This window comes from Solanum dulcamara, chromosome 8, assembly GCF_947179165.1.
Source record: "Solanum dulcamara chromosome 8, daSolDulc1.2, whole genome shotgun sequence".
NCBI classification, from domain to species: Eukaryota; Viridiplantae; Streptophyta; class Magnoliopsida; order Solanales; family Solanaceae; genus Solanum; species Solanum dulcamara.
In genome coordinates, this window is record NC_077244.1 from 2638948 (window position 1) to 2662764 (window position 23817).

At 34.3% G+C, this 23817-nt stretch overlaps 3 pseudogenes; 1 reads left to right on the forward strand and 2 right to left on the reverse strand.

Moving 5' to 3' along the window:
• The first annotated feature begins 1887 nt into the window (after window positions 1-1887).
• LOC129898898 (serine/threonine-protein kinase prp4-like) lies at window positions 1888-9992 on the forward strand (annotated as a pseudogene).
• Window positions 9993-13932: 3940 nt separating this feature from the next.
• On the reverse strand, window positions 13933-20062 carry LOC129898899 (pentatricopeptide repeat-containing protein At1g12775, mitochondrial-like; annotated as a pseudogene).
• LOC129898900 (guanylate kinase 2, chloroplastic/mitochondrial-like) lies at window positions 19766-22943 on the reverse strand (annotated as a pseudogene).
• Between the last annotated feature and the right edge of the window lie 874 nt (window positions 22944-23817).

A 23817-nucleotide genomic window follows, 5' to 3' on the forward strand; every position in this document is an offset into this window, starting at 1 on the left:
GTGTTTCTTAAGAATATACTAAAGCCAAAATAGACATTGCAAATCGATAGCCACTGTCGAAGAAGATAAATTTATAGTGGTCGAAAAAATAAAGCTATTTAGAAAAAAATAACACATCTCATTTTGAATTTCAAATATAAATTTAGGTTTAAGATTTCAATAAAACTAAAATCTATCTTAGAAATAACTATATCAACTCAAAAATAAAAATAATCTTTTATTCGAAGGTCCGTCCCAAACAACGATTTCAAGTCACTTACTTAGAAGTATTAACCATATATCTTAGAAGATTACTTTTTTTTAGATAAATCCTTAATTGACTTGGCAAAAATAAGAATTTTCTATACAAGATTGAATTTTAAAATAACATACAATCACAGGGTAAGAAGAAACTTGATAAGGGGAAGCAAAATAATGAGAGGCAAAGTGTAATGAATATTTAAAATATATATCAATTTATTAGACATTTTAACCACTCAATTGTGTGCTTTTATATGATTTCATTTTTTCCCCTTATTCTTTTGAGCTTCCCTTTTCTTGGTTCTTTTTTTCATTTCTTTTTATTTCTTTTTGTCTATTTTTATTTATCTATTATATTAAAAATATGCATTCCTTTTTACTTGATCAATTTAAAAATATCTATCTTATCTTTTATTATTAAATACTAGTTATTTTTAATTCATTTTTTAATGAGTGAGATGACTTATAGTAATTAGGAGTGACATAATAATTTTTTCTATTATTTTTTAAAGAATGTACAAAATCAAATATAAATAAGTAAACATGAACGAAGGGAGTGATTTAATAGAACAAATGTTGAGATTTGGTGCTCTAAGTCAGAACTTTATGTTTATTAATATTTTTTAAAAATTCAATATTATTCACAATCAACATAAGCAATATTATGTGGACGTATTTGAAAAATCACTTACATGCACATACATCTCATTAGTCTTCAATATTAAAGGAAAAAAACAGTCCATGTTTTTGTATTAAAACTCTTTAGGTTTTACACCTTTTTAATTAAAGTAAAAAAAATAGAAATAGGAATATATGTATAAAAATATACTTTTAGTTTGAAAACCTCAAAATTGGTTTATACACTTTACTCATTGTTGATGTTTTTGAGAAACTTTTAATTTATGTGATAATATATAGCTGAGAGCGGAATTTAACAAAAAAATTGTGGAACATGTATTTTAAAACAATTCATAAATGATCATGTAATTATAATCATCTCATGAAGGATGATATAGAAAATTTAAAATCAAATTATTTTTAAATATTCAAAAAAAAATCTATGATAAAATAAAAAGAAGAAAATATCATCACTAAAGAAGGACAATTAAACAATTTGCAAAAAAAAAAAAAAAAAAAAAAAGTTGGCTTCCGACAATATTAATAGTTTTTTTAATGCTTTCTTGATTTCTTAAAACAATACTTACTCTGAACCAAAATGGATAAAAGGAATATAATGTTACAAATATTTTCTTTTTGTGGTGTAATTAGGATTAGGGGGAGTCGAAATGTGAGAGAAAATTATAAAATTGAGAATTAAACTCTCGTCAATAAGGAGAAAGTTTTTAATCCAAAAAAAAATAAAATAGATCAAGACAATTGAAAAATGCAAAAGGAGGAAGAACAAAATTAAAAACAAGCATAACTTTTAAAATTTTATACCATTTTGTTGAATAGTATAATGTGAAATTATATTAAGACAACAGTTATTGGAAACCCAAGTATTTATTTTTAGGGTGCTATATATGCATGAGTAACATGATGGTGTGTGTGTATATATAGTCCATAATTATCAAATGTAGTATAAATTTCTGTTTATCAAACATAACAATATGTTTAAAGCTCACCGGTAGAATTCTAGTTACATAAATGAACTGGATTCTAAACCACACAAGGTCCAAGTAAGTCGAAAGCAAAAGAGCACCAAAGACGGAGTTGTTTCTGATATTGGTTTTTGTTTCTCTCATTGCAGAGATGAAGTTGTACAAGAGGACTATCAGGAAAAAATTGCTTTCCAACTTGCTCAACAGGAAGAAGAAGAAGAAGAAGAACTTGCTGGAATTAAGGAGAAGAGCAGAAGGCGCCGGCAAGTTATTCTTGAAAAGTATAAGAATCAGCTTTCACAGAAGGACCAAGCTACTCAATTCGGAGACAATGGTAAGTTATTTGACCTGTGATTTTTGTAAAATATAATTCAATTCTGTTTTGTTGTATTTCTTCTTGCCTGTTGTAGAGCTCTATCTGAAGAGGGAAAGGTCCTTGGTTGGTTGTGTTCCAATTTCTTTTGAGATGAGGGTCTACCTGACACAACTTCTCTACCTCACAAAGGTTGGGGTAAGGTAGGCGTACATCCTACTCTCTCCAAATTCTACTTGGGGATTATAATGAGTATGTTGTTGTTGTTGGCTAATTAATCACCCAGTTTTGCTAAGCAATTTAACTGCCAAGTTCCTTCTTTCTTAATGTATTTTAATTTTGAATCCGAACTCTTAAATGTGCGTGTTATATAATTTAGGATTTGAGTTGGATACTTGTCACGCCTCGGGAGGGTACCCTAGACGTAACCAGCACTCAGAAACCATTTCTGGCTCCCAAGAGAACCACATAGCCTGATCACACATCCGTTCATTCATTCGATCAGCGGAAGACAAAAGAATACAGAGAATATTCGGTGGGCAACTCAAACATCAGTCTAACTCAAAGAATAAAGGTCATGGGCCAACAAATCAACTCTAATATCTGTCATTATAAATAGTTTGACAAGAATAATTTAAGGAAAGAAATACTCAATCGACGCATCACTATCTAGTCTATGAAGCCTCTATCACTACTATCTAATTGGTGCCGATGACATGTTCATGGCTACCTCAAATAAAAATAAAAAGAGCTAACTCGATATAAGAATACACAAACGGTGTCCTCCGAATGTAGGGGAGGACTCACCAATACGCTGAGTGCAAATAGATCCCCAATGATGCTTCTATTGACGATCTCATAAACCTGTCTCTGCATCATAAAACGATGCAGGTCCAAATAGACGTCAGTACGTGGAATGTACGAGTATGTAATATGGCAGAATGGAACATACCTCAAGGGAGAATAACATCGGTCCACATATCTCAAATCAGAAAGATAAGAGAGACTCAACAAGGCGTCATAAGTCTAAAGTAATAATACATTTTTAGACAAAGACCAATCATATACCATACAGTCCAATCCAATCATACATAATACAGTTCAATCAAATCATTTACAATTCGATCCCTTTCAATTATGTACAATCTGATTATATACACTCAACTCAACATTCAACTCAATAATCAAATTCAATCTAGTCACATACCATTCTATTCAATCCAATCACAATTCATCTAATCAAATCCGACCATATACCATCAACTCAACATTCAACTCAACAATCAGCTCAAAGGACTCAACTCAGTAAATATGCAAATTAAATTATGCAACGTTTTACAATTCAACTCAAAGGACTCAACTCAATAAATGTGTAACAACTCACTCAAGTGTCCTAAGTCTAACCAGAAATAGTTTAGACAGAACTAACTCATAAGCATATAGCAACTCACTCAAATGCCCTAAGTCTAACAAGAAATAGTTTAGACGGTACTAACTCATAAACCACTCAACTCAACTGACTCGGAGCACTATCAAGACCTAAATGGGAGTTTCTCTTATCCGACAACCATCACCTATGAGCCGGTGATAGTACAACAATTAGACGTTGTTGCCACGTCCGTCCGTACCTTGCCAGGGCATGAACGCCTCCCTAATCATGGATACCATCGATTAGTCAGGTCCTATCATTTTAGGACAATAAAATGGGAAACATCCGACTTTAACGATTCGATCTCATGGGAAGCATCCGACTTTAACGGTTCCATCCCTACCTACGTTGGCGGCGTAGTTTCTGGGGTTCGAGTATGGACTGTACTCTCACCCGCCTCGGTGCTCGATACTTCTCCCATGACTCCATGCTCATAAAGCTCCCTCCAATCATCTCAAACAAGCCCTCACGGCTAGTTTCATGTGGAGCATTACCACCTCATCAACTCTGTTCTCATTTCAACTCAAATAAGTCATAATGGCAAGTCTCATTGGACTCTTTTCAAAACTCAACTCAAATCATCAAACTCTTGTCTTTAAAACTTGTACAATCTCAACTCGATGAATGCAGAAAATATTATGTACGTTAAAACATAATTTCAACCCCTCAACTCAAACTCAAAATAGATACTTTAATGTAAAAATACTCAACTCATTTAAAGTCTCCTCATACTCAACTCATGCTTAAACTCTTTTTAAATCATAGATGAAAATAATCATTTCTTAAACTCAAAAATAGTGTATAATTAGTTTATGCAAAAATGCTCACAAATCATTTATTTAAAACTCATTCTCAAAAAATTCTTTATTTCCAAAATACTCATAAGACTCCAATCAACTCAGATTATGCAAATCACATAATCACATTAGACTCCAATCCGCTCCATCACATAACATCCTTATCAATACACCTCTTCATCAATCATTCTACACATATTAAATAAGCACCATTCACGTCATCACTCACCTCATCATCAAAACATCATCATCACATCATCATCATATATTATCATTTACATCATCATCAAACATTATCATCACATCATTGTCAAGTATTATCATCATATCAATCATCAAACATCTACTCCAAAATCCTTATTTTTGTCCTATGTTCATTTTATAGAAGCAAAGGGACATTCTTAACTAACCAATTCATTCTTTTCATTCCAATCAATACATATATACACACAACTATCCATCTCAACCTCAAGACATTTATGACAAGAAATCTCATCTTGGGTTCATGTGAATGAAACATGAATCCATACTCTCAACAAAACTCAGCTCAAGAATATCGTCAACATCTATAAATCTATATACAAAGGTACATTTGAAATCAATAATATAAAATATAACTATTTAGTAACTCAAGTCATTAAAACATCAATCAACTAATAGTACTTGAAAACATTCTATAGTTTAGGAAAACTTTCAAGAAAACCTTCTTAGAAGGTTCATCTCTTTCACAACTCCTATCCAACACATCTATAAGCATATGGAAGAACTAAATCCATATTTTAGGTTAGCCTTACATACCTTGTTTGAATATTTTGAAGGAACTTGATGTTAGGTCTTCAATGGAAGACTTGAATTCTTGAAGCTCTTGGACTCTTTTTGTTGGAAATGGAGAAGAAGAAGAAGAGAGAGAGAAAATCCTAAGGCTTTTTAGAGAGAGAGAGGCTGTAATAATATGATCCCAAAATGGTCTAAGGTGATACATATATAATTTGGGTAAGTTCCCAAATTACCCCTCCTCAAAAGTTCTGAAAATAGGCTAAAAATGCACCTGGTGCGATAGTGGCTCGTCGCGCCATTGCAACGCCAGGCCAATTACGCCTAAAACCTGCACACCTCACAGTGGCGCACCGCGCTAGAGACCAAACTACTGAGGCATGTTTCTGGCGCGATAGTGGCGCGTCGCGCCCTTATAGCGCCAAGGCCAAAGTTTTGGGTTCTGGAAATTTAGCCTGAAAAACCCTGCAAAACTTTTAGTGGCGCGTCGCGCCAAGGACCAAACTACTGAGGCATGTTTCTGGCGTGATAGTGGTGCGTCGCGCCCTTACAGCGCCAAGGCCATTTCCCCAACAGTTGCAACCCAGGCCAAAAATGAAATTCCTGCCGCGCTAGTTCATCTTAGGAGCGTCATATCTTTCGACTCCGAACTCCAAAATTCGCATTCTTGGTGGCGTTGGAAAGAAGACTCGATGACCTTTGATTTAATAGATCGTGGGCCACCCAGATCGTCATGTATCAAAAGATAGGGTCGTTTGAAGTTGACTCTTAAACTAACTCATCCGAAAACTTAATCGATTGGAGTTCTTTGGACTCGACTTGGTGTTAGAGATCCCTTATGACCCCTAAACATATCTAACACACTTCAAATACTTAGGAATTAATCCTAACTCATGTGTAGAATTATAAGTCCTCCGGTCCGAGTCTACCCACACGTGAAGAAATGTTTGAGTCTTTGCGAAAAAATTTCTGGGGTGTCACAATACTGTCTTCACTTAAGATTTTATGAAGATTGTAAATTCACCTGAGCCTCTTCAGAGCTATTTTCTCTGTTGTTCCTCTACATCTCTCTCTCTCTCTCTTGTTGAGTTTCTGGTCTCTAATTGTGCATTTCATTTTCTTGGCATTAGGTGAGGTTCATGCGGATCAGTCTACTGAGAAGTGTGCAGCTGGAGATAGTGTTGTACCAGAGCCCATTGATGGTCCAACCAATGGTGCAGATGTCCATGTTGATGAGCCAACATTTTCTTCTGGGAAACCACCTTCGCGAGGTGGTTATAAACTTATAATGCTGAAGAGAAGGCTTCTGGAGCTGGTGGACTGGGACAGGCTACTCCAGAGATAGGTGTGTTCACATGACCCTGAGATTCAAACAGGTTTTCTTTTCTGGTGATGCCATTCTTCTTTTTGTTTTATTTATCTTCCACACTAATTTCTGGGAGATCTTAATACTTTCCCCTTTTGTTAGGGGTTTGTTTCAGAAATAGTTGATGAAATACTTCGCCATTGGGTTCAAATATTTTGGGATGCTGATAATGCGGCTTACTTCTTCTAATCATAAGTCATTACTTTGCAGTTTTCAACAAAGGAGCTAGTGAAGAAGCTAGAGAAACAAATTGAACGTCTCCAACAGCAACCACAGGTTAGAATAAGTGCTCATTCTCTTTTTCCCCCCTATCTTTCAGCACTTATTTATGTGAGCTTGTAATCATTCTCCCATGTTATGGGTTTGTTTTAAAATTAGTCGATGAAATAATACTTCGAAATGCTGATATTGCTGCTTACGTTTTTTGATCATAGTCATTACTTTGCAGTTTTTAACAGAAGAGCTGTTGAAGGAGTTTCCTAAACAAATGGAAAAATTCAAACAGCATCAACAGGAGCATGAGGACGAAGTTAAGCAACAGGTTGGAATTTAACTGAATACTTCTGAAAATAACCTGTTAAATATAATTGACCACTGAATTTCTAGCAACTGGGCTCAAATACTTTGGCATGCTGATAATTCTCAAAAATAAAAATAAAAATACTTTATGTTGATAATACAACTTATTTTTCTGATCATTAGTCATTACTTTGCAGTTTCCAACAGAGGAGCTAGTGAAAGAGCTTGCTAAACAAATTGAATATCTCCAACAGTATCAACCGGAGTATAACGACCAAGTTAAGCAAAAGGTTGGTTTGGCTTTTTTCTCCTTTAGTGGTTTTCCTAAATGCTGGCTTCTTCTATCCGATGATTGACTTACTGTTTTAACACTTTACGGAGTGAGAGGTCGGTTGACATGCTTTGTGACGATATATTTGGAGAATCACTTGCTGCCATTTCGAAAATGGTGAGTCTGTCTTGGTAACGTCGTCGGAAATTATTATTATTGTTATATTAATTCAAACAAAATGTGAGTGTCCCTTTCTTTCCTACTGAACCCAAAATTCAACGTAAAAAGGAGCCATTTATTGAAGTGATGACTGCAAAATGGCTTTTATTTTATTATGTTTCTAGTTGAAGGTTATTCCCTTTGTCCATATTATGGGAGTGTATTACTTGGTGGTAGTTTTTGCTACTACTGTTCAGTTTAGAGTGTGATATCTAGGAATCATGTATTGTTTGAACTCTATTGATTCTATGAATCCCTCTATCTTGTGCTATATGCTCCAAGGTAAAACCCTAGCCAATAAGTGAGAGAAAAAAAAGGATTGTTCTATTCTTTTTACTTGTGTAGTTGTGCTTAGACTGAATTGTGGAAATAATTTATTGTGCTTATGGAGAGTCTTTTCTTTGTCAAATCAGGCTGTAATAAGTAAACTGATTTCATGTGTCTGGTTATATCTGTTTTGCAGGGCAAATGAGATGGCATGCCAACCGAGCGCAATTGTCTTCATGATAACTGGAATGATCCGGAAGGGTATTATAGCAAGTATTTCATCTCACATTTTGCCTGGATCCTTCTTATTTGAGCTTTTACTTCAGAGCATGTTGATCACACTTCTAAATTTGTTTTTTTCTCCCTCTTCCTTGATATTTGCGCATGACAGTCCCTTCATTCTGTTATTTGATATATCATACTACAAGTTGACATTGTTACCTCAAGAAAATAGCTTTATCCTTCTGCCTATTTTTGTCAACTTTTCCTGTAATGGCTGGTAACTTTTGTCTTAGTTGATGTTCTAATTCTCATTGATTTTTGCAGAATACCGCTTCGGAGAAATTTTTGATGGCCGTTATGAGATTCTTGCTGCTCATGGGAAAGGTGTGTTTTCTACTGTTTTTCGGGCTAAATATTTGAAGGCTAGACCTGGTGATCAGACAGAAGTAGCAATAAAAATCATTCATAATAATGAAACGATGTGAGTTAATCTATTAATTTCTCCATTTCGTGCCAACCTTGCTTGTTTTTGTGGCCTAATTTTGTTATTTCTGCTCATCAGGTATAAAGCGGGTATGGAAGAGTTGGTCATATTGAAGAAGCTAGTTGCTGCAGATCCTAAAGGCAAGCGCCGCTGTGTTCATTTAATCTGTAGCTTCAAGTACCGGAATAATCTTTGTCTAGTATTTGAGTCTCTCTGAATGAATCTCCGTGAGCTCCAGAAGAAGTTTGGGCGTAACATTGGACTTAGCCTCGACGTTGTGAGGCTTTTTGTGAAGCAACTTTTCAGTGCTTTGAAGCATCGTTGTGGCGTGCTTCATTGTGACATTAAACCTGACAATATCTTGGTAAGTGGAATATTTTGAGTATTGTATCTTTTGTTGGCTTGCTGATTCACCCACTTTGCATCTGCTGAGAGTAGCTTTTCATCACTTTGCTTTTGTATGCGTATGATGACTTTTCTATATTTAATTGTTAAGGTAAATGAAGCGAAAGACAAGTTGAAGCTTTGTGACTTTGGCAATGCTATGTTTGCTGGCAAAAACGAAATTACTCCATACCCCGTGAGCCGCTTTTACCGCGCCCACCAGATCAGTAAGTATCATTTCTCAAGATTTGCCATTTATTATTTTTTTATCTTCCTTTTCACTTTGTTTCTTTTGTTTGATGCTCCAATGTTTTGATCCGAAGTAGTTTTATGGATCTGTAGTTTTGTTTGTTAATGTATTTTTTCTTGTTGCAATACTTGGCTTGCCATACGATCATCCAATGGATATTTGGTCAGTAGGTTGCTGTTTGTTTGAGCTTTATGATGGGAAAGTCTTATTTCTAGGTCGTACTACTCCGACATGCTCCGTCTTCATATGGAACTGAAAGGTCCATTTCCGAAGAAGATGCTTAGAAAGGTTCGTCTTAAGACATTCTCTGAATGAAAACATTTATCACTTGAAGTTAATAGGCTGGTCAATAATTTGCTGTGGAAAATTCTATTATGATGATTGTATTATGTAGCGGCTTTTATAGTTTGTAATGAGTAATGACATGATATAGCTAGTATGGAAACAATAATACTCTTTTCTTCTTTTATCACACGATGAATTTACATATCAACATTTGACCAAGATCTCAATTTTCTCACCACTGAAAAGGATCCTGTTACAAAGAAGGTATGTCTTGTAGACCCTTGGCCAGTCTTTTCAATCCCTGATAAACAAACCTTTATAATAATGAATGGTTATAACTTTGATGTACTTTTAAGTTTTGCATGTGCTTCTATTTGTTTGCAGGCTATAAGGAAGCTGATTGTCAACATGAAACCGAAAGATATCAGTTTAGTAATTTCGGGTGACCCTGGTGAAGAATTAAAGATGTTGGATCACTTCAAAGATTTGATGGAGAGAATCTGTGTTAGATCCTCTAAAGAGAATCACTATTTCTCAAGCATTAGAACACCCATTCATTACGAAGAAGTGAATGAAAATGATTATGTAACACCCCAAATTTTGTAAATTTATTATCTGCAATTAGATGATCTTGTTCTTATAGTAAATATTTTTTTATCACTTCTCTTGAATTTAAATTTAAATTTTGTTTGAAAAGAAGAAAAAATAAGACTTGTTATATCTTATTGATATTCATCATGATTTGCTTTAAACATCTTCAGATTTCAGACCCTTAGTGGGAGTTTGGTTGTGTATTAAGGTACTAAAGCTACTTACTCGAGCTAAGGAAGTCGACATAATTGCTTGATTATTTTCTTTAAGGATTTGTACTTGATGTTTGTTTGAGCTTTCGGAATACTAAAGCTTCGTCGTTTGCACATAAACTTGAATTTTCCATTCAATTTATTTTGCTTAGATATCAGAAACCATCTCTCTACCTCCCAAGGTAGGGGTAAGGTCAATGTGCACTTAACCTCCCCAGAACTCTCTTGTGGGATTACATTAGGTATGTTGATGTTGTTGTTGTCATATTGATTTTGTTGCTAGAAAGTATGTCTTGACTCTTGGATACTTGGATAAATTAGCTATCATTGGGTGTACTATTTTGTAGTTGGGTTATGAATACGTTAAAGTCACATTGGTGTAACGGGAAGTAGTTTTTGTAAGATAATTTAACTCACCCACATATACGGATTGCTTGAGCACTATTGCATTCTTTTGGACTTTGTCCTTCTTCTGGTAGTGACTATCAGTTATTTTGACATACCTGCCATTTGGTGCGGAAGGAATTTCAAAGTCTTTTGTGCAGAAAGAGAGAACTACAGACAGTCTAGCTTGGGAAATAGCTTGCATTTGCAATGTTAGATCATCAATGAAGCTAAGCATTGTGTTCTACAGGCTATCCTTTTGATAATGTTGTTTACATTCCATAGATAGTAGTAGTGTTATCAAAGGAGAAAAGCGCAAAAAAGTTTCAAGGTCTGTTGGGGCTTTAAGTGCAAAGCGTAAATAAAGCGCGAGCTTTAATGAAAAAAGGTGCAAAGGGACAAAAAATACACATATATATGTTTAGTCCAAGACTAATAATTATAAACATGAATGACGAATATATGACCAAAGAAATTGAAAAAAAAAACTATGATAAAGTGAAATATCAATTATTTAGTGTCACTTCTTTAGAAGAGGCTCATTGGCAAGGAAAAGTTTGCCTTAGAACCTTACTGACGACACTAAAGCGCACATAAAGCAAGGCGAAGCGTTCAACAAGTTTTGAGCCTCGCTTCAGGGCTTAAGTGCGCCTTTGACTACACTGGATAGTAGGTAGTGTTTTTTGATGTATCAGTGAAGCTTAGTTGTGATGTTTATCATTCATTACTTGGTGATTAATACAAGTAATTAGTTACCAAAAAAGGAACATTAATCTTTATTTTCTTGATTTTTGGGTGATGACCGTACTTGATGAAGACTCCGGTTCTTCTTCTAATTCGATTATGTTTGATGCTGCTGTTTGACGTAGTGTTGGGCAAAACTAACTAATTGGTGGAATTTTGGATTAGCTTTGTGAAGCTTCTTGACACTTGAAATTTTTGAATATTTGCATCTTGAACTACTTTATGGTTTGATATTTGATTTTCTTGAAGCATCTACCTTCATTAAGTATTTGATGGTGATTTTGATAAGCTCGTTTCTAGAATTTATTTCTTGAGCGCCTTATATCGATTGAGCTACATTCATGTGTTTAAGTTTGATATGATATGTTGTAGTTTTTTTAATCATGGAAATTGGAGAAATTAATGGCTACAAGCCCAAAATTTGTGTGCCATTAAGCTTTATGCGTAGTGATAATCTTTTGCTATCGTAGGTGATGTACGAGTCTTGAGGATGGTCACTTGAAGTAGACTCTTTAGAAGCATAGATGGTACTCTCTCTCTCTCTCTCACACACACACACACACACACATATATATATATATATATATATATATATATATATATACACTTTTGGGGATTTGTACATGATCCATATGATACACTTAGATATGTACTTTTTAATGAATGTTGGCCATGATGTAACTTGAAATTGGTGAATAGTTTATCTACTTCTTTCTTCCATAGAGAGGGAACTTATCCTTAGACTTTTGAAGGGTGTGTAAATCGAGTCTAGTTGCAGAGACAATGGCTTGTCGTGGAAAATCTATTATCTTGGCAGTTCTTTTAGTGGAATGTTCTGTTCTCGTAAGATAGCTTGCCGCAAAGGCATTTCTCCAAATATTGATGGTCACATCATAAAGAGTCTCATACAGTCAGGGGCGGACCTACCTTGTGCCGAGGGGTTTCATCCGAACCCCCTTCGGCGGAAAATTATACTATTTATACATGGTTAAAATAATTTTTTATGTATATAAAATAGATGTCGAACCCTCTTCGACTAGCTCGTGTGTCCACTTATTTAGATTTTGAACCCCCTTATTTAAAATTCTGGGTCCGCCACTGCATACAGTATATTAAAAAAGTTCTCATTGCTCATGTGTTGTTATGGCTCAAGTGTTACTTTGTATACAAGTCCTGAGAGTTGAAGTAGTATTGTATTTGTCAAAAATAGATATTGACAGAAGCAAGATATTCACATTGTCCGTAAATAAACCTTATCAATTTTGTTTACTCAGAACTGTGGATCTGTATCTGTCTTTTCTTTTCTTTCTCCTTTCTGCACTTCTGTATCCGTGACTTCTTGTCTCCCAATTTTATATGCACCTCCACTAATTCCACCTAAAACCGTGTAACTTAATCCACCAAGATTTAGATAGGAAGAAATCACATAGTGTTTTTCACTTCATTTACCATTTGGCCATACCCTCGAGCTTTTAATTGATTCAATTCTTGCTTTACATAAAAGTCTTTAGCTTTCTTTATAGAAAAGCTTTTCTCCATTTTGTTCATTCTGAAGAACAAAATCTCAAACTTAGTACCATCCCTTACTTTGTGCTTATAATGATTCTTGGATGTCTAAGTATAGAGTGATTTTGGGTTGTGAAAACTATCTTAAGAGTATTGATTTAATTTCTAAAAAATGACTTTCTCAGTTTGATTTTTATGTGAAAGACGTGACTTGCCACTTGAATCAGAGGCTTCTTTGATGTGTATCTTAGGAAGGAGATTGGGGGTTGGAGTCTAAAAAGGATATTTTGAACTATTATTCCAACATTAGTGCACCCTAATGAATGGATGCAAGAGAGAGGCTCTTCCTTTCTTTAGAATTGACATAGAATCGGTTTCTTTGTAATTTTAAAACACCTTTGTGGATTCAATTGACACCTATCTCAACATAAACCCTTGATGGAAGGTGCCAGGAGAAGAGGTCATGCGATGGAGAATTTTTGGTGTAGAAAAGAATGGAATTGAGCGAAGGGCAGGTTCTTAAACTCATGATCGGTGAGTTGCTTCGTATAGCTAACTAGAAGAACATAGGCTATTGAAAAATGGGATTAGAAGGTGTAGATGTTTAGTCATGAATTGGAGTCTCTAGCTTGGGGAGTTGTGGATTAAGTAGTTTGTGAGTTGGGGGAGGGGGTAGATGGGGGGGCTTTTCTCTACTAAATTGATGGTAGGTTGTTGAGGTTGAGTAGAAGGAAAAGGAAGAAAATGTTTGTGGTGTTTCGTCTAGTTGTTCTAGACGAAAAACATATCACAAGATATAAGTTATGTCTGACAAAAAAATCTCGAGCCACAAGTTATGTGTTATAAACATAAGTGCCATTTCAAATCATTATGCCTTAATAAGTTCAGAACCTACAAGTTATTTTACATGCAAAATTTAGTTCTTACAGTACTTGTGTTATAGAGACATAAGTCAGTTTCAGAATAATTATGCATACTTTATTCCAACGGAACTTTTAACGAACAAGTTGCAAAACTAGGTCATATATTCTTTAACTATGAAAAGCAAGGGCAAAATTAAAGACCATCCTGAAATAAGGGCAATCAGTGCAGAAGCTTGATCAAAATTAGATGAAAAAAAGGATGTGTTCCGCAATTTGAACCTATGACCTCTTCGTCACACGACAACAATTTTTACTTTTGAACCAAGGCTCCCCTTAACAATGCAAATAGGTACAAAGAATTAAAAAGTTTACCAGAGAGAGGTAAAGTCAAATTTTGAAAGGTCTCCTTCCAAACAGTAGACCCAAACATATTTTTTGCCATCAACATCTAATGACCTTCTTGTATGTAGGCTTTAAACGGTTCAGCTCATCCCAATCTTCACTTGCAACATCATAGACAACATCTGCATGGACGCCATACCAGTCCAATCAACGACTAGAATGTGCTTGATGCTATTATCTGGTGACATGTTATGCAGAAAATTAGAAAGAAAGATTTGAAGCAAAAAAGTCCTTGAAAAATATCGCATGTATGGTATTTAGGGGATACAAACAAGTCTATTCCAGAGACAACAAAGCCAAAACGTGTACTGCAAGTTGGTAAGTCTTTTTTTAAAAAAATAAAATTGATAATCGTGCCACCGTGGGTGTCCAAGACAGCTTGTGCGCACCTCAACTAATTCCTCACGATAACTATCACTTAGTGGATTTGAACCTGAAACCTTATGATTCTCAACCCACTTTTATACCACACCCTTGATAAGTTATATTTGGGAAGAAACAATTTTTTTGACCAGGCAAAGAAGGTGTAATTACAGATGTTGTAGCATATTCAGAAAATGTGTCTTATTTCATGAACATGTATTCATCTCAGACAGTTAGAACTCTAAACCCAAACTTAAGTTCTAAAAAAGATTAAAACATGTTACAACAACGAATAAATAAATACAAACAGAAAATAGACTTTTATTTGAAGGTCTGGTCAGGCCCAACCAGCACAAATTTTGCAATAAACCAGTACAAACTGCTCTAACATGTTGCAAAGTATTCAAGATCATAACAAGATAAAGTTTTAGGATTACCTCTATGGTCATAATATCCTTTTGACTTATCAAAACACTTCAACATGGCAATTGTTTGTGTATTCCTTTCCCAAACATGACTTATTTTATAATCCTGCCCTTCACATGGCCAAGACACGGCAAGCGAACGCAACAAGAAAGTATCAGCATGACATTCATAAACATCAGGTGCACTCTATTACGTTAATGAAGAAGAAACAAACAATCACAACGGACATTCAAAACATTCTAAAGACGAGGTTAAATTTTTGACAGAACATGATTACGTCACATGATAAACTAAACTTAGAAGGAAATAGACATGTATTACTCCTATCTTAAATTGTCCACAAGATTCAATATTTCATAGACAACTGAACATATCTGATAGTCAAAGATACCTGGTACTTGTGTTGGTGGGAGGTAGCATGTACTTGCTGAATAGTTGAAGGTACACACAGGAGGGCCCTGGTATTTGATTAAATTTTTCGATTGAAGCTCTGGTATCATGTCAAGGACATAAGAATTCTCCCTTACAATGTCTACCAAAAAACCAATTGTAGTTGCATCAAATGAGAAGCCCCTTCCAGCCATTTCCTTCATAAAAGATGTCATTTCACTAATTTTGTTGCACCTGAGAAATCTTTGCACAATGACATTATAAGTGACATTGTTGGAGAACAACCGTTGTCTTCCATTTTTCTTAGAATATCTTTGTCTTCATCCAACAATCTTTAAGACAAAATCCATTTATCATTAAAGTGTATGTTCTCACATCCAGGAACAATCCAAGGAAAGAAAGCTTCTCGAAAACAGCATGCGCTTCATTAATTTTACCTGTTTTGCACAATCCATTAATGACAACACTATAAAATGCATTATTAGTATATTCTCTCTTTCTTCCTAACTTATTAAAGAGTGACATAGCTTCTTCAACGAGTCCGTACTTAAAATAACCATTGAGCAAAGTGGAATAAGTGCATAAGGTAGGGGCTCTGCCGATAACATCTCACCAAGAACTTCTTTGCATCGCCTATTTTTCCAACTTCAAACAGACCTTGCAATATAGTATTGTAGGTAAAAGTATCAGCCTTTGATCCCTTTTGAGAAATTTCACTAAACAATTGCATGGCCTTGGCCAATTTCTTTTTCTTACAATATCCATTTATTAGTGTATTATAGCTAATAATGCCAGGCTCAAAGCCCTTATCAATCATGATATCCAAAATTCTCCTTGCACTATCCACTTGACCACGCAAACAATATCCATCAATTATCGCATTGTAGGTGATGATATTAGGCTCTACACCTTTTGCAACCATGTGTTCCATTACTTCCTCGGCATCTTCGACTTTTCCTTCTTTGCATAGTCCATCTGCAAGTATGGTGAATGTGAGCACATCTGGATAAATATTAAGGTTCACCATCTCGGAGATCAAAATCTTAACTTTTCTCCACTGACCAAGCTTACACAGACCATCAATTATTGAATTATATGTCACTATGTTTGGAGGAATGCCTCTCTGCTTCATCTCATTCAAAAGAGTGATAGCAACATCACAATTTCCGTCTTTGCAAAGGGAATCTATGACAATGCTGTAGATATATATGTCGGGCTTAGTGTTCCCTTGTTCCATTAACCGGAGAAAACTTAAAAGTTTTTTGAGTGTGGCCCCTTTTGCTAAGCTCATTCATGACGGTTGCATACATGACTTCGTTGGGCTCACAAATCTTCTCTCTCATCAATTTTTTGAACAATTCAACTGCATCTTTGACCTTATTTTCAGCGTAGATTCCTCTTAATAGGGTGTTAAAGGTGACGGCATTAAACGGAATTCCATTCTTCAAGTAAATGGGTAACACCGAATATCCACAATCAGCACGATGCATCAGACAATAACTGTTAATCACACTAGTCAAGATGAACCCATCAATTGGGATACCCAATTTCCGCATTTCTCGAAAAAGAGAAAGGATAGCAGAGTAATTCTTCATACTTAATATATTCTTAAACAATTTAGAGAAATCGACAAGTGAGGGAAGAGGTTTCATTCTAACCATTTGACGGAAGAGAGTAACAGCATCATCTAAATTGTTACCCTTTACTGAAATGGATTGACTACTGTAATGGCATGAAGAAGAATAAGTTGTTACTGTAATTGGCGAAGCGGCAAAGAAAGAGATAAAGGGAATACCATTGCCATTGTCATGTCATAGTTGTGGCTATAAAAGCATGTCATTAAAGGTAAAATGAGAAATTTATAATTAAATTATTTTCAATTATGGAAAGGCATTGTACTATTAAAACATGCAAAAAAGAAAAAGAGTGTCATACAACATGCAGTAAGTTCTCTTCTTCTTTTTTCCCGATTTCTTCAACCAGTGTAATTTTCTTTGCAGAGGGCATGTAAGGAATACGAGATACAATTCTCTTTGCCAGTACATCAGCCTCAGACAACTCTATTGTGGTGAATAAGTGATGGAGAGTTGTATTGATATCAATTGTTACTGCAGTACTCTTGTTCAGTTTCCCCTTGTTTTTGTCTTCATTTTGTTCTTTCAAAATTGTTGTTCTTGTATACTCTCTTTTCTTTTCGGCGTGGCTTAAATTGTTTGTATATCATATGTTACTCCTCAAGTCTATCATATAGTACATTATTGCAAATCTTATTGTGTATAAAGAAAATATGCTAAAAGGGGCATTCAAAAAAGAAATGAAGCAGAAAGTAGTACCTATCATCAGTTGCTTCGTTTTCAGAACTTCAGTTTCAGGGGTGACCGCGATGAACCTGTTCTGCAAACCCACACATAAATAAAATTGACATCATTTAATGGAATGCCTATCTGATATATACTACTCCTCAAATAGATAGAAAATGACAATACAGAAGATGACAAATAGCATTGGAAATGCTATTCCTAAACTTATAATGCGTACACATAAGGGTAACTCACACTATTTATCATATCAAGAGACTCTGATTTCCAAGATAAAGAATAGTGGAAAAACAATCAAACAATCAAACAATCAAAATATCAAAGTAATGTACCTCCTTGATAAGCCAGCATGAAAGACCAAGCAACGTTTTGATTGTCATTTTTCATCTTCCACAATAGCATTGGATTCCATTTCATTTGAGGTGATAAACTGAAACTGGATCAAACTTATAACATAGCCGAATAAACCAACCAAAAAAAATATTCACTTCTTGTTTTCCGCGTGAAGCTCTAGTATCATGTCAAGGACGGAAGGATTCTCACTTATAGCCTTTACAAGTAACTTTGTTGTAGTTGCATTAAATGAGAAGCCCCTTCCAGTCATTTCCTTAATAAAAGTTACCATTTCATTTGTTTTCCTGCACCTAAGATATCCTTGCACAATAACATTGTAAGTGACATTGTTTGGAAGACAATTGTTCCCCTCCATTTTTCTAAGCATATCTTTAGCTTCATCTAACAACCCTTGTAGACAAAATCTAGTTATCATTGTATTGTATGTTATCGCATCCGGAAGCAATCCCATTGAATAAAGCTTCTCAAAAATAGCATGAGCTTTATCGAGTTCACCATTTTTACACAATCCATTAATGATAATATTGTTTTCCGCGTGAAGCTCTGGTATCATGTCAAGGACGGAATGATTCTCACTTATAGCCTTTACCAGTAACTTTGTTGTAGTTGCATCAAATGATAAGCCCCTTCCAGTCATTTCCATCATAAAAGTTACCACTTCATTTGTTTTCCTGCACATAAGATATCCTTGCACAATAACATTGTAAGTGACATTGTTTGGAAGACAATTGTTCCCCTCCATTTTTCTAAGCATATCTTTAGCTTCATCTAACAACCCTTGTAGACAAAATCCAGTTATCATTGTATTGTATGTTATCGCATCCGGAAGCAATCCCATTGAATAAAGCTTCTCAAAAATAGCATGAGCTTTATAGAGTTCACCATTTTTACACAATCCATTAATGATAATATTGTAAGATACAATATCAATATTTTCTGTCTTTGTTTCCAACTTATTAAAGAGTGACATAGCTTCTTCAACAAATCCATACTTAAAATAACCATCAAGCAAAGTGTGATGAGTGCATAAGTTAGGTACTGGTCCAGTAGATACCATCTCAACAAACAATTGTTTTGCAACACCAATTCTTCCAACTTCAAACAGACCTTGCAAGATAGTATTGTAGGTAACAATATTAGGTTTTGATCCCTTTCTAGAAATTTCACAAAACAATTGCCTGTCCTTAGCCAAATTCTTTTTCCTACAATATCCGTTTATTAGTATGTTAAAGCTAATAATGTCAGGCTCAATGCCCTTCTTTATCACGATATCAAAAATTCTTCTTGCTCTATCTAGTTAACCGCACAAACAATATCCATCCATAATCGCATTGTAGGTGATTATATTAGGCTCTACACCCTTTTCGACCATGTGTTTCATTATTTCCTCGGCATCTTCGACTTTTCCTTCTTTGCATAGTCCATCTATTAGTATGGTGAAGGTGCGCACATTTGGATAAATATTAAGGTTCACCATCTCAAAGAACAAATTCTTAACCTTTTCCCACTGACCAAGCCTACAAAAACCATCAATTAATGAATTATATGTGACTATGTCTGGAGGAATGCCTCTCTGCTTCATCTCGTTCAAAAGAGTGATAGCAGCATCTAAGTTTCTATCTTTGCAAAGGGCATCAACAGCAATGTTGTAGATATATATGTTGGGCTTAGTGCTCCCTTGTTTCATTAAACGGAGCAAACTTAAAGTCTTGTCAGTATGGCCCCTTTTTCTAAGCCCATTCATGATAGTTGCATACATGACTACGTCAGGCTCACAAACCTTGTTTCTCACTAATTTTTGAACAATTCAACTGCATCTTTAACCTTATTTTCAGCAAAGATTCCTCTTATTAGGGTGTTAAAGGTAACAGCAGCAAATGGAATGCCACTCTTCAAGTAAATGGGTAACACCGAAAATGCACAATCAGAACGATGCATCAGACAATAACTATTAATCACGATATTCAAAATGAACACATCAATTGGGATACCCAATTTCTGCATTTCTCGAAAAAGAGAAAGGACAGCAGTGTAATGCTTCATACTTATCATATTGTTAAACAATTTAGAGAAATCGACAAGTGAGGGAAGAGGTTTCATTCTAACCGTTTGATGGAAGAGAGTAACAGCATCATCTAAATTGTTACCCTTCACTGAAATGGATTGATTAGTGTAATGGCATGAAGAAGAATATGTTGTTACTGTAATTGGCGAAGCGGCAAAGAAAGAGATAAAGGGAATACCATTGCCATTGCCATAGCGATTGTGCAGAGAAATTCTCCTCATCTTCTTCAATGGCTGTATCTCAGAGTGCCCTAATTTTGCAGAAACTTTACTATCAGGTAATTCTCAAATTCAAAACAAACTTTTCATGCATTATACATAATACGAATTTAAATACTTAAATATTTATACAAATTGAAATGTATAGCCAAATAAAAATATGTTTATGTATTTTATTTATATATATATATACTTTTTTATTTTATTTCAAAATAAAAAGAATTTAATAAAGTTAAATTCTTTATTAAATTTATTGTGTAGTTATTAAAGTTACTAAAAATATAAACGAAAAAGAGCCTAAAATGCCTTTGAACTATTGAAAATGATACAAAAATGTCTCACATCCATTTATTGGGCCTAAAATACCTTTTATATCCACCTTTAGGTTCAAAAATGATTTTTTCTTTAACGAAAAAGAGCATTTTAAGCCTAATAGATGGATAAATAGCATTTTTGTACCATTTTCAATAGTTTGAGGGAATTTTAGGCCTTTTTAATAGAATTTTTATTAAATAATTTGAATAATTTTTTTAAACACGTGACGGTCATATATTGTTTACAATTTAATTATTTAAAATTAATTATAAATCAAAATTTATTTAACAAAATTTTAATTAAATAATTTGAATAATTTTTTTAAACACGTGGCGGCCATCTATTGGATAACAATTTAATTATTTAAAATTAATTATAAATCAAAATTTATTTAACAGAATTTTAATTAAATAATTTGAATAATTTTTTTAAACATGTGGAGTCATCTATTGGTTATAATTTAATTATTTAAAACTAATTAATCTATTGGTTACAAGTTAATTATTTAAAATTGATTATAAATCAAAATTTATTTAATAGAATTTTAATTAAATAATTTTTTAAACACGTGGCGGTCATCTATTGGTTACAATTTAATTATTTAAAATTAATTATAAATCAAAATTTATTTAACACAATTTTAATTAAATAATTTGAATAAATTTTTTAAACACATGGCGGACATCTATTAGTTACAATTTAATTATTTAAAATTTATTTAACATAATTTTAATTACGAAAAAAGGTCTAAAAGCCCCTCGAACTATTAAAAATGGTACAAAAATGTCCCTCATCCATTTATTGGGTCTAAAATATTTTTTTTGTTAAAGAAAAAGTTATTTTTTGACCTAAAGGTGGATGCTAAGGGCATTTTATGCTCAATAGATGAATGAAGGACATTTTAATACCATTTCCAATAGTTCAAGAGCATTTTAGGCCATTTTCCGAAATATAAAAGCACATCTCTTTTAGTCTGATGTAATAATGTATGATCATTTCGATTAAATGATGTCTCAGGATATACGTCAGAGAGAATATTACAGTTCTTCACGCTGTATCGGTTGAGACATCTCTAATTTACAAAATGTTGTCGAACTGTGTCCACATTCTTTGTGTCTTTGATTAACCATTATGAGAAGAGAGAGATATTGAAAAACTTATTCTGTATTTTAACTTGCAACATAAACTGGTTAACAACATGTAGACCAAGTTATACAAGTCTCAATTTATCCTAGCAATGTCTCTGTATGAAGACATAAGAGAATTGTCAGTTGATTTTCCTTCTAGTCTATTACATGCCTTGATCTATCTGGCCCAAATTGATTTTATTATCATAAGGAAAATTAGTTCCAAAGAATTCATACCCCTCATAGTTTCCTTTCTAAAATTAGATTTATTCTCTCTAAAAAGGCAAGGAAATTCATAGTAGATTCAACAGGTATTCAAATAAGAGGATAAATAAACAAATGTTATCTTAGTAGATGAAATCCATAGTAAGTTCACACTATTTTCCACTAGAATGGCCAACCAAATAGTTTTTCCCAGTGTTATATTTAAATTATACATATACTTCACCTTGTAGGCTAACCCATTCGCTTTGAAAAAGAGAAATTCATTCATAAAATATCAACTTAGTAATTCTTGAAGTAATGAAAATACTGTTTTTGAGCCTTTAAACATTATCATAATACTATTGTTAGACTTGAGGCAACCAAACTCCATGTTCACATAATCAAACTCCTTCATATGCTTCATGTCCTCCCTCAACAGGAGAATTCTCACAAGAAAAATCTATATCAAGTCTCGGTCTTCTATCAATTAACCTATTTATCAGCCCATCTTCACTCTCTGCCAGACTGCCACCAAGAACATAAATATTGCATATTTTTTAGAATCATCCAAAGCATTGTTGCCTTCTGTATATCCACTCCTTTTGACATATGATCCCTAGTTTGTTGTTTTGAGGTATCAATATACAATCTCCATACAGTTACCAACGCATACTCCAACAACTTATGTCTCTCCATCATTGATAAAAACTCTTCTCAACTCACAAAAAGTAATCTTTTCATAATCGATCTTTACCTGGCCTTTTTTGCTGGCTTGTCGAAACAACAATAAAATGTGTTCTCTCCTTACTTCTCTAAGCCTTTTGAGCACAACATCTTTACCAGTACCCCATTTGGCCACAAGCCACAATACTAAGAGTTCCGTGCCAATGGCTCTGAACTAAATGGCGAGTCCACCACAACTTTGAGGGGCTGAAACAATTCCAACTTATGGCAGTTTCTTGTGGTGGTATAGTTATATGTGTGGATCTTTTTCCTTCTGTCATTGCAAGAAAACCTAAATATAAACTTGGTAAGTGCATTACTTTTTTACTTTTGCAAGGCTTATAACTTAAATTAGAAGATGACGATGCAAACAAAATCGGTAACTTTGAAAAGGACTGACATATATTTGGAGTAGTATCTAAACGCTCTTGGCCTAGAGGAATATAAGCAAAAAAAAATATGAGAAATTCAACTTTGGAAGGCCGTTTTTCCAGTAATGTAAAAAGAAGCTATTGTTTTGAAGAAGAATAATCATTCTACTTTCAAAGGTCGTTTGTACTTAGAAAGGAACATTGAAGAACAATAGACATTTGTACGGGACTGTCTCACTTTATATACAAGATCACTATGACTGTGTCTCACTTTATAAATACCAAATACTTAATTAATGTCTCATTAGAATAATTAATAGTGTAACATATATTCTCTCGGAGGAACTCCGAAAAGGATTAGTAATGTCATTTGCTACATGAGTAAGCCAACAGAAATGGAGGAAAGCTGCCGGAGTGAGTCGCCGCTGTCCTCGAAAAAATCTGGCATCGGAGAGTTGCATCGCTGTGTTGACTCGATGGAACTCTGCCGAGTCTTGTCTGATAATTGAGATATTCAAAGATGATTTGCTTTAGAGTGGGAATGTACTCACGGTAATCTTATATTCTTCCCACCTATTTTTCCCAGTAGAGTTTATATATTCAGATAAGATTTGGTTAAGAGTTTTTTCCCTACAGATTCTGTGAACGACGTCGGAGTGTAGTTTAGTGACGATAGTGTTGTTCAGTCGGTAATCCAAGAGCCCTTTTTGTCTGGCTAGTTGCCAAGAAAGGTGCAACTTCTACAAGATCCAACAGGCTGTGACAATGACCATGAACAACACAAGGTGGGGGTATTTGGCAGATAAAGTGAGCAAATACC